The 15,633-nt window shown below is 36.3% G+C and overlaps 1 pseudogene; it reads left to right on the forward strand.

The window, feature by feature from the left end:
• The first annotated feature begins 13,793 nt into the window (after nucleotides 1-13,793).
• LOC102486075 (elongation factor 1-alpha 1 pseudogene) lies at nucleotides 13,794-15,363 on the forward strand (annotated as a pseudogene).
• Nucleotides 15,364-15,633: the final 270 nt, after the last annotated feature.

Raw genomic sequence — 15,633 nt, forward strand, 5'->3', positions numbered from 1 at the left:
TGCTTTTAAAAGTTTCTAACTATTTTTCTGCATTTAATTTTATCTGACTCTAGTCAATTTTATAACCCTGTTCTGTCAAGGATCTGGAAGGCATTTCTTTGAAGACAGAACCCATATCTTTCAGTTCTTGCAAAAAGGCAGGAGCTTAACTTCTATGGATGCCTTTCTCCAAATTACAGAACTGTCTCCTGTCATTAAAACACAAAAAAGTTTACTTTTCCTTAGAATGAAATAAATTAGCAAACATAGTCTAAAATCTCCCTACCCCAGCTTTTAAAAACACTCTAGCCTTTTTGTTTCATTAGAATTCTGTCTTTCCTATTGCAAAAGCCTGCTCAGTCTTCTTTGCCTCTTTAACTTTGAAAGGTACAATTTTTGCTCTGACACATGAGAACACAGTAAGTAAACAAAGATGTGTCAAATTTACTTAATTTGGAGGCATATAAAATCAACTCCAACAAAATTATAATATTGAGAATGTGCTGTAACTTCCTTAAATCTTATTCTTATAAGCTGTTCAACTAGGCTTACTTAAACAGATATTTTAAACAATTTTGAATTAACTTTTGTTGCAAAGTTTGCATCATAGATAAATAATTTTTCTTTGTACTGAAGTTTCAGGCATTATTAGAATTACCACACTTCTGAGTTTATATTCTGTTGATTTAGAATTTACAGTAAATGATTTCTAGCTCATAAGAGCTTATATTTTAATAAAAAGGACAAATATTGATTTAGAGAGAATTACTAAAAGCCCGAATGAGAAAACCAAAATAAGTATGAAGGAGGAGCTGAATGTTGCTTGCGCCTACGTTCAGTGCATTATCTGTGTGACAAAGAACAGGAGAATGTGTCTCTAAAATAGTGAAGAACAGTAATAGGAAATTCATAATGCACTGATTTTAACTATGATCCAGTAAATGTAACACTCTTCAGTGTTTTTGAACTTCACCTCAGATTGCTCATTCTTTAAACAATGGATAGAGCTATCTTTTAACAGCTAAAGATGAAAGAAGCTAACAGGCAAAAAAGAGATTGAAAGAGCAAGAAAACAGACAATAGCTACTTCAAAAGGGGAATGATATGATTGGAATGTTCTTAAATATTATTAGCAAGGAGACAATGAAAATGAAGAACAAAGAAGCTCTCAGGATTTCTTTCTACATTTGTTTTTAAAATCTCTAATGAATTTTTACTCCATGTATTTCATAGAATGGGTGGACATATTTTTATCTCTTAGCTTCTTTGCTTTATGATTTCTTATTCACATTTAATTGTTGTACATCTCCATAGCACACAATATGACCATGCATGCAGTATGTGATGATTAAATCAAAGATATTACCATGTACATCATTTCCTTTCTTTTTTTTTTTTTTTTTTTGGAGAGGTTTTTGCTAGAGGGTGTCTGTGTGCACTCGCCAGACAGACAGAGAGAGACAGAGAGACAGAAAGTGAGAAATCACCCCCCCCAGAGGGAATGGCCACGTCACAATCCCTTCTCCTCCGTTCTCCTCTTGGGATCTTGGGCACGCATGTACATGCACCCGGCATGAGTTTTAAGCCACCAGGTCTGGGAGTTGAACTGTGGTCGAGTACGTGGGAGTCCAGTGACATAGCCATTACGCTAACTGTTGGTCCTGCCATGTACATCATTTCTAATGGAGAACTTTACATTCTCATGTCTATTAAGTGTGGACTATAACTCAACCATAAAGAACAATGAGTCTCTGCCATTTTGTCTTAGCTTCTTAACATTCCTTACAATTTTTTTTTTCTTTTACTGAGAGACAAATGAAAAACAATAAGGAAAAAGAAAGGAGGGTGGAGGTTTCTCTTTGCCTTTTTAGACATTAAGTTAATTAGTTAACAAAATATCAAATACATTGATTATTTTAGATCAAAGTATATTTTACTATATCTACATAAAATCCCCAAATTATCAACCTAAGCTACTGAGATATATAGGAAGCATATGATCATTAAACATCTCTGTACTTTATTTTCTTTCCCAATTAACTGAACTAAATGGTGGTTTATGTAACACATAAATGTAACCTGAGGTAAAGTTTCATTAAAACAATTAAGAAATATTTCCTAATCATCACAAGATTTTAAAATTTACATATACTTGCCCTAATTTTTTTTTTTAATTGTATACAACTTCCATTGCCCACTTGGAAAAGGAAATACACAATACAGAAAAATGACCATGGGAACTAGACAAATGAAACACAGGACTTATTTAAAAATTTTTTTAAATACATACAATTAAGTGAAACTAAGAAAAATAACAAATAACTTATTTCTGTCTTAACCCAATTCCCTGTGCAACTTTTATCATTATTTAGGCTTCAACCAATTGAGTTTGGATACTTTCACCAAGTGAAATACTAACTGTATTTCCTTCTGAAAGCAATGGGTCTATGGGACTCTGTGGAATTGCATTAAAAATAAAAACAAACAACAAACAAACAAAAAACAAGAAGAACGATGAACCTAAAAAATTAATTTAACCAAAGCTCTGGCTTTTGCCTTTTTCATATTGTTTTGTATTGGAGGCAATCTAATAAAAAAAATCACAGAATGTCACCCAATAGCTGAGAAACTTGCATGTCATTGTGTCTAACAACCTCTCCCACACTTAAACTTGCTGTGTAGCATTGATGATTTCCCATTTTGACTCAGTTCCTAGAAATGTGACACTTACCAAATAGCCTCCTCATTGAAGAAAGTCAGTGATGCTTGGAGAACTAATGTTTATGCTGCCACTTAATTCACCTGACCATTTATACTTATTGGTTTTAGTTCTACCCCCAGAAACCAAACACAGGACACACCTATTATCCTATGTAACAGCTCTTTAAAAGTTTGAAGAGACCTTTATCTGGGGAAAAAATTTAAAAATAAAATAAAATATGTATCATAAAATATAAATGTTTTGTTTTAATAATCAAACTATTTTTAGAATGAGTATGTTTCAAGATCACTTTGTTCCTGAGACTCTTTCAGAGGTCTTTATAATCAAAGCTATTTTCATTTCAATACTAAAATATTATTTTCCCTCTTGCACTAATAATGCAAAAATAATGGTGGGCTCCCACATAAGCACAAAACAAGACAGTGGCACCACAATCATTTAATTATTCATTGACATATACTCTGTTCAAATAAAAAAAAAAAGAAAAGAAAAAAAACTTTCACTTAAAAATAATATTTAAAAACTAAGAATCATTAATTCATCATATATTCATCCTTGCAGACATGGCTTTTTACTATTATGTGTGATGAAATGGGAAGTATATAAAAAGAACTTCTGAAGCTCTGGGAAATTGTCTGACTTGCAAGAAAACTAGCCTTTCTTTTCTTTTTTATTTTTTGCAAGAGAGAGTATATGCTCACCAGAAAGAGAGACTTACACAGTGAGAGATAGAAAGCATCCCCGCAACAGGGCATACTCATGCCATAATACTTTGTCCTCCTCTCCATTTCTTCACCCTGTAAGGATTTGGGGCATACACTCACGCATATGCATGCACCTGACATGTTTTTCGAGCCCTAGGGACTGAGAGTCAAACCAAACAGTTGTCCATGTGGAATCTGGCTAACAGTAGACCAAGGAGCTGACTCTGAACTAGCCACTATTCAGGCCAAACCATCCTTATTTCAAGCATCTGAAAGGTAAAGTCATTATTCAGAACTATGTAGCTGACAGACATTTTCTCAGAAATGAAAGAAAGGAGCCTATTTCAAAAAATGATGATACTTGTCAATAGTATAATTTCAGCTTTCAAATAAAAATTAGAAACTAGTATTTGCCATCATGAACTTCTTACCTCCAAATACTTAATAATTTTCCCAAATATAAATAGAAACACAATGACAAAGGCCAAATGATGATGCAAACTTGTAAATGGACAAGAGTTTCATTGAAGATGCAAAACAAACCAATGAAATCTAATGTAACAGCATATGAAAAGTTCATTGATATGGGAACAGGTTTCATACTGCAACTAACCTTTAATAAATTACTCCTTGTTGATGTTTAATATAGTAAAAAAAGAGACTGTTCACAATCATCTGCAAAGGTTATTAAAATATCCTTCCTTTTGCTAATTTATATCAGTATAATACTATATTTGCTATGTCAATTAAAATAACATCTTAAAAATGCTTGAATTCAGATGCAGATATAAAAGTCTAGTTGTCTTTTACTCAGACACACTTTGAATATATTTGTAAAATATGTTCCTTTTCCTAATTATTTATTGTTTCGGGAAATTTGTTTATTATTAAAATACATCATTTAACACATAATTTTCATGTTATCTTTAACTGAATTAATAAATTAATGCTGTAATTTTTTCTATTTTAATTACTAGTGTGGTAAATACTAATTGATATAAGCTACATCAAAAGGCCTTTGAGGTTCTTGGCAATTTTAAAAGGCAATAGAAATCCCATTACCAAAAATGTTTGAGAGTTGTTGATTTAAGCTGACTTACCTTTCTGTGTTCATCTCTTCCTGAAACTTCAATCATACTACCTATTCAGCTACACTTAAGTAATTTTAGTTCTTAAAGTTGCTGTGTTCTTTCATTCTTCTGGCTTCTTCTTCTATTGGGAGTATGCCATTATTTCGTTTTACCCTGCTAACTTTCATTTTTCTCCCAGATGCCTGTTCTGTTTTGTTTTATGGCATATCCTCTATTTCACTAATGACAGCGCCTGTCTCACTGTCTTGTATGTTCATGTTAAATTGTCTCCTTGTTAGATGTCTCACTCGTTCATTCCTGAATGTCTAGAGTCCAAAAATAACTTAACATTTATTGAGCACTTTGCCCTAGGCACTGCTTGACATTTTACATATACTATTTCATTTCATCTTAACAGTAAGTTTGTTAGACAAGTATTCATATTTTTCTTTAAATAATGTAGAAATTGGCGGAGAAGCTAATAAGTGGCAAGATCACACTGTCAGGAAATATCAAAGTTGAGACTCAAACTGCATTCATTTACCCTTAGCATTAAAATTTGCTATCGTGTCTAGCACCTCGTAAGGATTCAATAAATATTTGTTGAATATAATTGTCTTTTAAAGTAGTTTTCTGTCCTTCAGTTAACTGTATAATGTCCTGGACAGCACTTTATACATTTACCTTCAATGCCATTATTATTGTTGTTGTTGTTTAAAGAATCATTTATATAATTTCATTTATGATGATGATGATTGTCATTCAATTTGAGCAGAGAGAGACACAGTGGGGTGGGGAGAGGGAAAAAAGCAAGCTTCCAAGTCCTGTACTCAAACCATGGTTGGCCATGTGGGAGTCCAATGCCTTGACCACCACACCAGTTGCCAACCTCTCATTATTATTTTTAGGCCTATTTATGTTTTTTCATGAGAATGAGAGATAAAGGCGGGCACTCCCTACAGGGAATCATGCTATGATGCCCTGACTTCATCAGCTTTCTCATCCAGGTGACATCAAGGGCCCATGTGTCCAGCATGTGCAGTTTAAACAAGGAACCAAACCCATGGTCCATGATATGGATCCAACATTGTTTGGCCAATGAGTTTCAGCCGTACTACCAAGGCAACCCTTAGTGTCATTATTTAAATATTTTGCTATTACATAAGAAAAATGAAAGCTATAGACCAACAAAACTTTAAATATGTATCATCTGTTTCTTGGAGTTGGTAAAATGTTATCTAACTTAGGGACTGACAAGTAAATTTGAATTATTGTATTATTTGAGAAGTCTTCCTGGGATAGTATTTTGGAAATAATATTCTGAAATATTCTCAATGTTATTGTCCCTAGAGCCACATAATATCACAAGTAGAATTGTGAAACACATCATAAATTTTTAAAATCTCATTCTAAAGGACAGCTCTCAAATAAATAACTGTAAAATCCACTGACCACAAACTTAGCTAAAGAATAGGGAATTTAAAAGTTGGGTATTAGTTATTCTATTAGGAATAAAATTTCCAACTCTAAATCAGATAGTTCCCTACTTTATATCCCTGGATTCAGCCTTCTTTGATGGTCCAAATATTATTTAATATTTCAAATTGAGATTGAAAGATACCCATAGGCAGATATACACGGTTTCCTGTACTCTGGTGTCAATTCATTTGCTGCAGCATCTATTACAATTCAAACATCACCATGGTCTGGAGACAAAAGAGATGCAATTTAAGTTATATTAAAGTAACCAAATCTAAAGGCAAGTATATAAAACAGAGAGATTTGTGACCTAGAAATATAATCTGAACTGAAATTCAGGCAGACATGTCCTCAGTGGAGAAATGTGAGTTCTGTATAGAGCAGACAGACAATGAGCCCTTGGACCAAAATGAGAAAGAATTAATAAAAAGAAGAAAGAAAGAAAGAAAGAAAGAAAGAAAGGAAGAAAGGAAGGAAGGAAGAAAGAATAAAATGTGTTACTTCTATGGGACACCATTCAACTCCACATTCACATGTGGCCACTAATATTATAATGAGACTGTAAAAGTTACCTAGATAATTGTCCTTAGTTATCCTATACCTTTTATTTTAACAGCTCTTAATAGTAAAGAGGAGAAAGCATGAGACTGACAAAGCAAAAAGTAAAGTCAATAAAGTATTATTAATTAACAAGTTGCCCCTGTGGAAAATTAGGGCTCAGTCTCACTGGGGAAACTATAAAAAACAACTCAATGTACCTGAGAATTGATCCTGTTCTTCAGAGGATACTGGTTGAACTACATAAAATCACTATTTCTTCTTTGTTGAAAAATTACCCAGGGGGATTTTAACTATCCCAGAAACTCAGGTTACAGTAGTATACTAAGAGCCTTCGGCAGCTAAGGAAAAAGTTTTGAGACAGCAAGCCAAAGACTGCAGAGTATGTATCTGATATGGCAGTGAGACCAGGAGTGAACAGCATGTAAATACAATAGCTCTGCTGAGTGGGGGTGGGCAAAGCTTTAGCATGGCATTCCCCAAGCGCAGATCATCAGTTGTATCACTTGACTACTTATGTCTTATATTATGTCCACTGTGTTGCTGACTCTTTTTTTTTTTTTTTTTGGACAACAGTTTTAGTAATAGTTTTATGTTCAGTGGGACTTTTATAATAGCTCCTGAAGGGGGTACCCGCTCTGATGACCAAAGTTGCATAAGCACAAATGAGTTTGTGCAAGGTCACTGAGAACAATGGTAAAATGAACTCATCTTATTTTTATTACTTGGTTTAGGATGTATTGGGCACGTGTGCTGTATATACATTTTGATCCAATGCCTATAGTGTTTCCTGGAAGACAGGAAGGCAATCTCATAGGCTATCATCTCAGAATGTCCATTGGTCAAGAAGGTTTTATGCAGGAACCTGTAAATAAAAAGTCAAAATTTCTTGTGAATAGTTAATCTGGCCTAAGTATTCCAGATAGGGAAAGGAAAACTACAATCAGAGATGATGGTATGCCCAATAAGACCAGAACTTTGTCACCTCCACAGTGAAAAGCTTCGATATAATCAACTGGCTTCCAAGCGCCTAGTTAAATTCCTCAAGAGATGTTGTCAGATCTGTGGCTCAGCATTTTAGTCTCCTTTATTGGTTCAGGAATTCAGAAGCAGTTAGATTAGCCTCGGTGGCAGAGCAGTTGAAGTTTTTGTGAATAACTTCTATCCATGCTTTCATTGCTGCTTCATAAAATACAACATTTGTACTTCTCTTCTTTTAACACAAAGCAATCACAGAAACAATAAAAGTGAAAGTCATCATCTTTCTTCCAAATATTATCTTTCACTTTTAGCAATTAACATATGTATGAATAAATATGACTTTATAAATAGAAAGCAATGAAATAATTTTCTCAAGATTTATTTGCACTATTATTTCAATAGATAATTTCTAAAAGCAGATATAGTTTCACCTAGTTTCTAAATATTTAAAATTAAAATTACTCTTTTTAATTTAGCCAGATTGTGCAGAGAAGATCAAAGATCTTCATTCAAGACTAGATTTGACTTCATGTGTATTTTTTTTTGGAGAGATTTGCGCTATAGGGCATGTGCGCTCGCCAGATAGACAGAAGAGACATAGAGACAGAAAGCGAGAAATCACCCCCCAGGGGTGATGGTCATGTCGCAATCCCTTCTCCTCCATTCTCCTCTTGGGATCTTGGGCACGCACGCACACATGCCCGGCGTGAGTTTTAAGCCACCAGGTCCGGGACGTGAACCGCGGTCAACTACCTGGGAGTCCAGCAACATAGCCGTTAACTGCTGGTTCCCACTTCATGTGTATTTTAAAAAGTCAATTATAAACTAAAATTAGAATTATAATCCATAAAGTAGTGAAGATTCGGCATAACGTATTGACAATTCAGAGTTGTTTGGAATGTTATATTTGAAAGTTCATCACATTCCAGGACTGTATTTATATGTTAAATATATTACAAAATTTGAAGCACAAGAGATTTTTAAAACTTCTCGCTGTAAACCACATTCACTTTGTGGAGGAATAACTTATAAATTTTCAATGTATTTTTTAATCACAAAAGATTAAGAACTAGTCAAGGTATTATCTATGAATTTTTGTCGCCACTCACTGTTGAAAATATAAAGCAAGTGATATTGAAGAAACCAAGAGTTGATATTGATAAACAATTGTCAGGCTGGCCCCTTGACCTGGTTGTTGAGGAAGCCAGATTTCACATGGCTAACTATGTCATTTTAATTCCAGCCCCAAGAGCTTGAGAAACACTCCAGGCATGTGACTGTGTGTGCCCCCAATCCCAATAGGATGGAGAAATGGATGAAAAGAGAATACAGCACAAACATGCCCCATTGGAGATGCTTTCTCACTCTCCCTTTCTCTCTGTCTCTCTCTGGTGAGAGTACGTACCCCTAGGCAAAATAAAAAATCAAAACAAATTTATTTTTCACAGTTCTAGAGGCTGGAACATTCAAGATTAAGGTGTTGACAGAGTCTATTTGGTGAGAATCCATATTGTATTTCACAGATGGTGCCTCTTGCTATGTCATCACAACATTAAAGGAACAAGGCAGCTCTCTGGGACACCTTTATAGGAGCGCTAATACTATTCCTGAGGGCTCTGGCCTCATGACCTAATCATCTTCCAAAGGCTCCCATATTAATACTGTTACATTGGTAATTAACTTTCAATATGGGGACACAAACAGACCACAGCAACAGTAAAAATACATATTGGGGATATTGGAGGGCAGCAGGTTTCATGGAGGTTACACTGGATCCCACATGACCAGTCGATGTTTGAATCCTGGACCTAGAAACTTAAAAATCACTCTGGTTGCAAAATCCGTAGAGAAGAAGGGATTGTGATATGGCCATTTCCTTGGAGAATGATTTCTCATTTTCTCTCTCTCTCTCCTGTCTCTCTCTGTCTCTGTCTCTTACTGGAGATCTCATACTCCTATAGCAAAAACTACTGTGTGTGTGAGTGTGTGTGTGTGTGTGTACAGGAATTCAATGCATGGGGACAAAATAACCACACAGAGAAATGTTCCCTTTATTGCAATAAGATCCCCTACTTTTAAATCTTGGTCAGATGTATAGAGTACCATATAGCTTTGCTCATTCACAGGCTTGAGTTCAACAGGGAAGTTTCTTTACCCCAACCTAAGCTACTGAAGTAAGGACCTATATTGATCTGATCTGAAATTATATACTCAGGGATCAGCAATACCTGACCAAGGTATCATATGCATACATAATACAAATTATATACATATATGCTGAGTTGAATTGTGTAAATTAAGATGTGATTGCTTCGGTTAACCATGGCTCATTTATACAACTCAAATTTCATATGTGAATGGAATAGAGTGAATCCATATCTTGGCTGTAAAAGCTTTGGGTCTATGGGCAACTTCTGTGTACTTTTCACAACTTGGTAGTGTTTTCACTATCATGAGGACACCTTTCATCGTGTTTTTAGCACACCATTATGCCAAGAACTAAACCTACTTTGCTAGAACCCCTGCAGTGGTCTTGTTGGAAGTGAATCTGCATTTCTAGCCTTTATAGCATTTTATCCTACTTTGCCACTGATAAGAATCCAAATGAACCCAACCTAGTATTTTCTGTTGTTGTTTTTACTTTTTGAGAGAGCGCAGGAGTTTGTACAAGAGAAAGAGAAAGCAATCTCCACAGGGTTCCATTATACCACAATCCCCTTCCTCCATTCTGCCTAATCCATTCAGAATCTGGGCATGTGTGTGAGTCTGATGTGTTTTCAGGCTGAATGAGTCAGGGACTGGAACTATGATTGGCATGTGGCTCCCAGCTCTACAGTCCAGTATGCTACTAGCTGTGCCACAGAGGCTGGGCCCCAACCTATCATTTTGATAAGACCTTTCATATTTCCCTTATCCAACCTCAAGAGAAGTGACAAGATTGTAATTTATTTTGTCTGTATAATTTTATAGTATTGTCTTAATTGTTTTTTTGCTGCTATAACAAACTGGGTAATTTATAAAGAATAGAAATGTAGTTGGCTTGCAGTTCTAGAGGCTGGGATATCCAAGAGCATACGTGCCAACATCTGGTGAGGGCCTCCATGCTGTTTCAGCCCACTGCAAAAAGTGCAATTGAATGCATAGGACAGAAGAAAGGACCTCTTTACCAGAGCCAACTTCTACAATAACTAATTCACTCCCGCAATAATGGAATTAATCTGTTCACGAGGGCGACCCCCTCATGACCTAATCAACTCTTAAACCTTCCACCTCTCAACATTATTACAATTGCAATTAAATTTCAACATGAGTTTTAGAGAGGATATTCAAACCATAGCAAGTCTATAAAGTGCTTTCCCATAAAGTATCTAATTTCTTCTCACAGCAAGCTTTCCAGTTGGGCACAGTAGAGAATATAATGCATAATTTCTAATGAAACTAAAGCTTTGGGAGCTAAATTCATGTGCATGAGTTTGTATAGTTACTAAGTGACATAGTATTCTGACTTCAAATCACATGCTCAGTTCCACTATGTGACCTAAGTGAATTTTTCTATTTCCTCTTTATCATTAAAAAATGGAGGAGAAACTTCAGATAGAGAAAAGTTCCTCAGATAGGATTGTGGTGTTCAGGTAAAAGAAAAGAGAGCAGTGACATTTCCAAAGAACACTTAATCTAAAGCAAACTGTTGCTATTTCTCCTGCCAAGAGAAGCTCTAAGCTAAAGTAAATAAAGACATTTTATTTAGAGTAAGAATGAAAAGTATGATTTAAAATTTTTCCATGGACAGAAGTTTGTAGCTTGGTGATGACAGTGATGTCTTCGTAAAATGACACCTTCTGCCTAAAACACCCTCATGTCTATTTCCATGAAAAATTTATCATAAAAATATTGTATATCTCCCCAAATTTGAAAGCCATTTTAAAAATTTTGGAAGCAACCAAAATACTAAGAGATGGTAAAATAATAAAGTAAAACCACGTCAGAGAACTGACTGGTAACTGGTTGAAATCTATTCAGTCACTAGCAACTATTCCTATGCTATTGTAAGTAAATTGTTTGGCCTCAGAAGTGTCAAATGTATAACTCTGATTAAATGACACCTGCCCTTTCAGCCACTTCTTATATTTGTGACTTTACTGTTGGAAAGTATTTACTGGGTCACTGAAAGACATGATTTTAATATTCTTATATTTTTTCCATTATCATTGCTTTGCAGAACATTTTAAAATGAGTTTATATGCTCTCAAACCTAATCAGTTTCAAGCCTGTCTTTTAGAACAGCTTAGAAATCAAACCATATGTGTATGAATTTATTTTACATGAAAACTTTAAACTGATCAGGAATAATTTGAAGATAATAGTATTCCAAAATTTACAATTAGGAAGATTGGGCATTTTCACTAATTTCTTAGAAAGATACTTGGGAAATATAGAAATACAGTAATGTATTCAAAGTACAACATAACTGAAAATTTAGTTTCAATTCACTTCAATGTATAACAGAATCATCTTTGGGCACATATTCGGAGTGGGCCCTGACCTTGAGGGATCAAAACAAGCTGTCCTGGAATGTGATGCTACGCCCATTGAGGCTGCCCACACTCTACAACTTCTGGTGACTAGCATTTTATTTTTCTCTGACTTCCTCTGCTGAATAATGATACTCTGAAAACACAACGATTTTAGAAATGACAAAGGTCTGAAAAAATGTTCTTAGTAGCTTTATTTCATTAAGAACTGGAAATAGCATGTATGTCCATCAAGAAATTAATATGTAAACAAATTATGATATGTCCCTACAATGACATACTACTCAGCAAAGAAAAAAAATAATTGAAGGCTATTGAACTCACAGTTCAAAATGATTTTGCTGAATAAAAAAAAAATCCAGGAAGAAAAAGAATACATAATATATTATTCCATTTAGATGAAATAATAAAATGCAAGCTAATCTATATGAGGTGGCTTTCAAAAAGTCCTTGGAGGAGGGACCAGCAGTTAGCGTAATGGCTAGGTCGCTGGACTACCATGTAGTTTTCCACTCTTTGAGTCCCGGACCTGGTGATTTAAATTCACACCGGGCGCATGTGTGTGCATGCCCAAGATCCCGAGAGGGAAATGGAGGAGAAGGGATTGTGGCATGGCCATCCCCCCAGGGGGTAATTTCTCACTTTCTGTCTCTCTGTCTCTCTCTGTCTTTCTGGCAAGCACACGTGCCCTGTAGCAAAAAGTTCTCCAAAAAATGAAAAAAAAAAAAAAAGTCCTTGGAGGGGACTAGTACATGGCATAATGGTTATATTGTTGGACTCCCATGTAGTTGACTGTGTAGGAGTCCCAGACCCAGAGAGTCCTAGCACCTTAAAATTCACATTGAACGCATGTATATGAGTGCCTAAAATCCTGAGAGAAGAATGGAGGGGAACGGATTGTGGTTTGGCCATTCCTCTAGGGGGAATGGAGTGGTGATTTCTTGTTTTCTATCTCTCTGTCTCTCTCTATCTCTCCAGCAAGCGCACACACACCCTAGAGCAAAACTCTTTCTAGTAAAATAAAAGTCCATGGAGAAATGGAATTAAAATATTTTGGTGCAGGGATAGCAGGTAGAGTGGTGGTGGAGAGGCTGGATCTTACATAGCTGACTCTGCAGTCTGAATCCAGATTGGCAGCTTGAGAAGTACATTGGTTTCGGACCAGCAGTTAGCATAATGGCTATGTCGCTGGACTCCCATGTAGTCGACCATGGATCACGTCCCAGACCTGGTGGCTTAAAACTCATGCCGGGCGTGTGTGCGTGCGTGCCCAAGATCCCGAGAAGAGAATGGTGAAGGGATTGCAGTGTGGCCATCCCCCCAGCGGTGATTTCTCGCTTCCTGTCTCTCTGTTTCTCTCTGTCTGTCTGGCGAACACCCTAAAGCAAAAACCTCTTAAAAAAAAAAAAAAAAAAAGAAGTACATTGGATTCATGTGGGTGCATACTCAAAATCCCCAGAGGAGAGTGGAGAGGAGACCTCATTTAAATAAATAAGGTATTTTGGCACAAAAATTTTAAATCTTTGCTTAAATTTTTTTCATAATATGCATTTTTCCACATACTTTTTGAAGAAACATAATAGTTACAGAAATTAGATCAGTGTTTGCTTGACTGCCACAAAGTGAGAGCAGGAGGGAAAGATTATGAAGGAGAAGAAGAAAACATTTGGGAGAGATGAATATGCTTATTATCTTGATTTTGGTGACTATTTCATGAATATTTATAAATGTCAAAACTAGTCTTTTTCACAATGGGTTTGCTGCCAGAACACAGGTGTCATGAAAACCACCACTAAATCAAAGCCAAAATGGGAAAGGAGAAGACTCACATCAACATCATTGTCATTGGACACGTAGATTCCGGCAAGTCCACCACTACTGGCCATCTGATCTACAAATGTGGTGGGATCGACAAAAGAACCATCGAAAAATTTGAGAAGGAGGCTGCTGAGTTGGGAAAGGGCTCCTTCAAATACTGGGTCTTGGAAAGACTGAAAGGTGAATGTGAGCGTAGTATCACCATTGATATCTCCCTGTGGAAATTTGAGACCAGCAAGTATTATGTGACTATCCTTGACGCCCCAGGACACAGAGACTTTATCAAAACCTTGACTGCAGGCACATCTCAGGCTGACTGTGCTGTCTGATTGTTGCTGCTGGTGTTGGTGAATTTGAGGCTGGAATTGCCAGGAACAGGCAGACTTGTGAGCATGCCCTTCTGGCTTACACACTGAATGCGAAACAAGTAATTGTTGGTGTTAACAAAATGGATTTTACTGAGCTGCCCTACAGTCAGAAGAGATATGAGGAAATTGTTAAAGAAGTCAACATGTACATTAAGAAAATTGGCTACAATCCCAAGACAGTAGTGTTTGTGCCAATTTCTGGTTGGAATGGTGACAACATGTTGGAGCCAAGTGTTAATATGCCATGGTTCAAGGGATGGAAAGTCACCCGTGAAGATGGCAATGCCAGTGGAACTACATTGCTTGAAGCTTTGGATTGCATCCTGCCACCAACTCATCCAACTGACAAGCCCTTGCGTCTGCACCTCCAGGACATGTACAAAATTGGTGGTATTGGCACTGTTCCTGTTGGCTGAGTGGAGACTGGCATGCTCAAACCTGGTATGGTGGTCACCTTTGCACCAGTCAATGTGACAACTGAAGTAAAGTCCATTGAAATGCACCATGAAACTCTGAGTGAAGCTCTTCCTGGGGACAACATGGGTTTCAATGTGAAGAACGTGTCTGTCAAAGATGTTCTATGTGGCAATGTTGCTGGTGACAACAAAAATGGAAGCAGCTGGCTTCACTGCTCAGGTGATTATCCTGAACCATCCAGGCCAAATCAGTGCTGGCTATGCCCCGGTACTGGATTGTCACATAGCTCATATTGCTTGCAAGTTTGCTGAGCTGAAGGAAAAGATTGATTGCTGTTCTGGTAAAAAGCTGGAAGATGGCCCTAATTTTTTAAAATCTGGTGATGCTGCCATTGTTGATATGGTTCCTGGCAAGCCCATGTGTGTTGAGAGATTCTCTGACTATCCTCCTCTGGGTCATTTTGCTGTTCATGATATGAAACAGACAGTTACTGTTGGTGTAATCAAAGCCGTGGACAAGAAGGCTGCTGGAGCTAGCAGGGTCACCAAGTCTGCACAGAAAGCTCAGAAGGCTAAATGAATAACCCTAATTCCTGCCACCCCAGTCTTAATCAGTGGTGGAAGAAGAGTCTCTGAACTGTTTGTCTCAATTTGCCATTTAAGTTTAATAGTAAAAGACTGATTAATGATAACAATGCATCGTAAAACCTTCAGAAGGAAAGGAAAATGTTTTGTGGACCATTTTGTTTTTCGCGTGTGTATGGTTTTTAAAATCAGTACTTTTTAATGGAATCAACTTGACCAAAATCTGTGACAGAATTTTGAGACCCATTGAAACCAAGTTGAATGAGAAAAAGAAAAAACAACAACAAAAATCTTACCAAAGTGTACACTATACCTATTAATACATATACTTTATTGTACGTCAACTATAACTCAATAAGGCTACTAAAATACTCTAGGGGAGAAAATAATATTACAAACAAATTCCAACTGCATTTATGTC

Source organism: Tupaia chinensis, unplaced genomic scaffold (assembly GCF_000334495.1).
Source record: "Tupaia chinensis unplaced genomic scaffold, TupChi_1.0 Scaffold150006_1, whole genome shotgun sequence".
Classification (NCBI taxonomy): domain Eukaryota; kingdom Metazoa; phylum Chordata; class Mammalia; order Scandentia; family Tupaiidae; genus Tupaia; species Tupaia belangeri.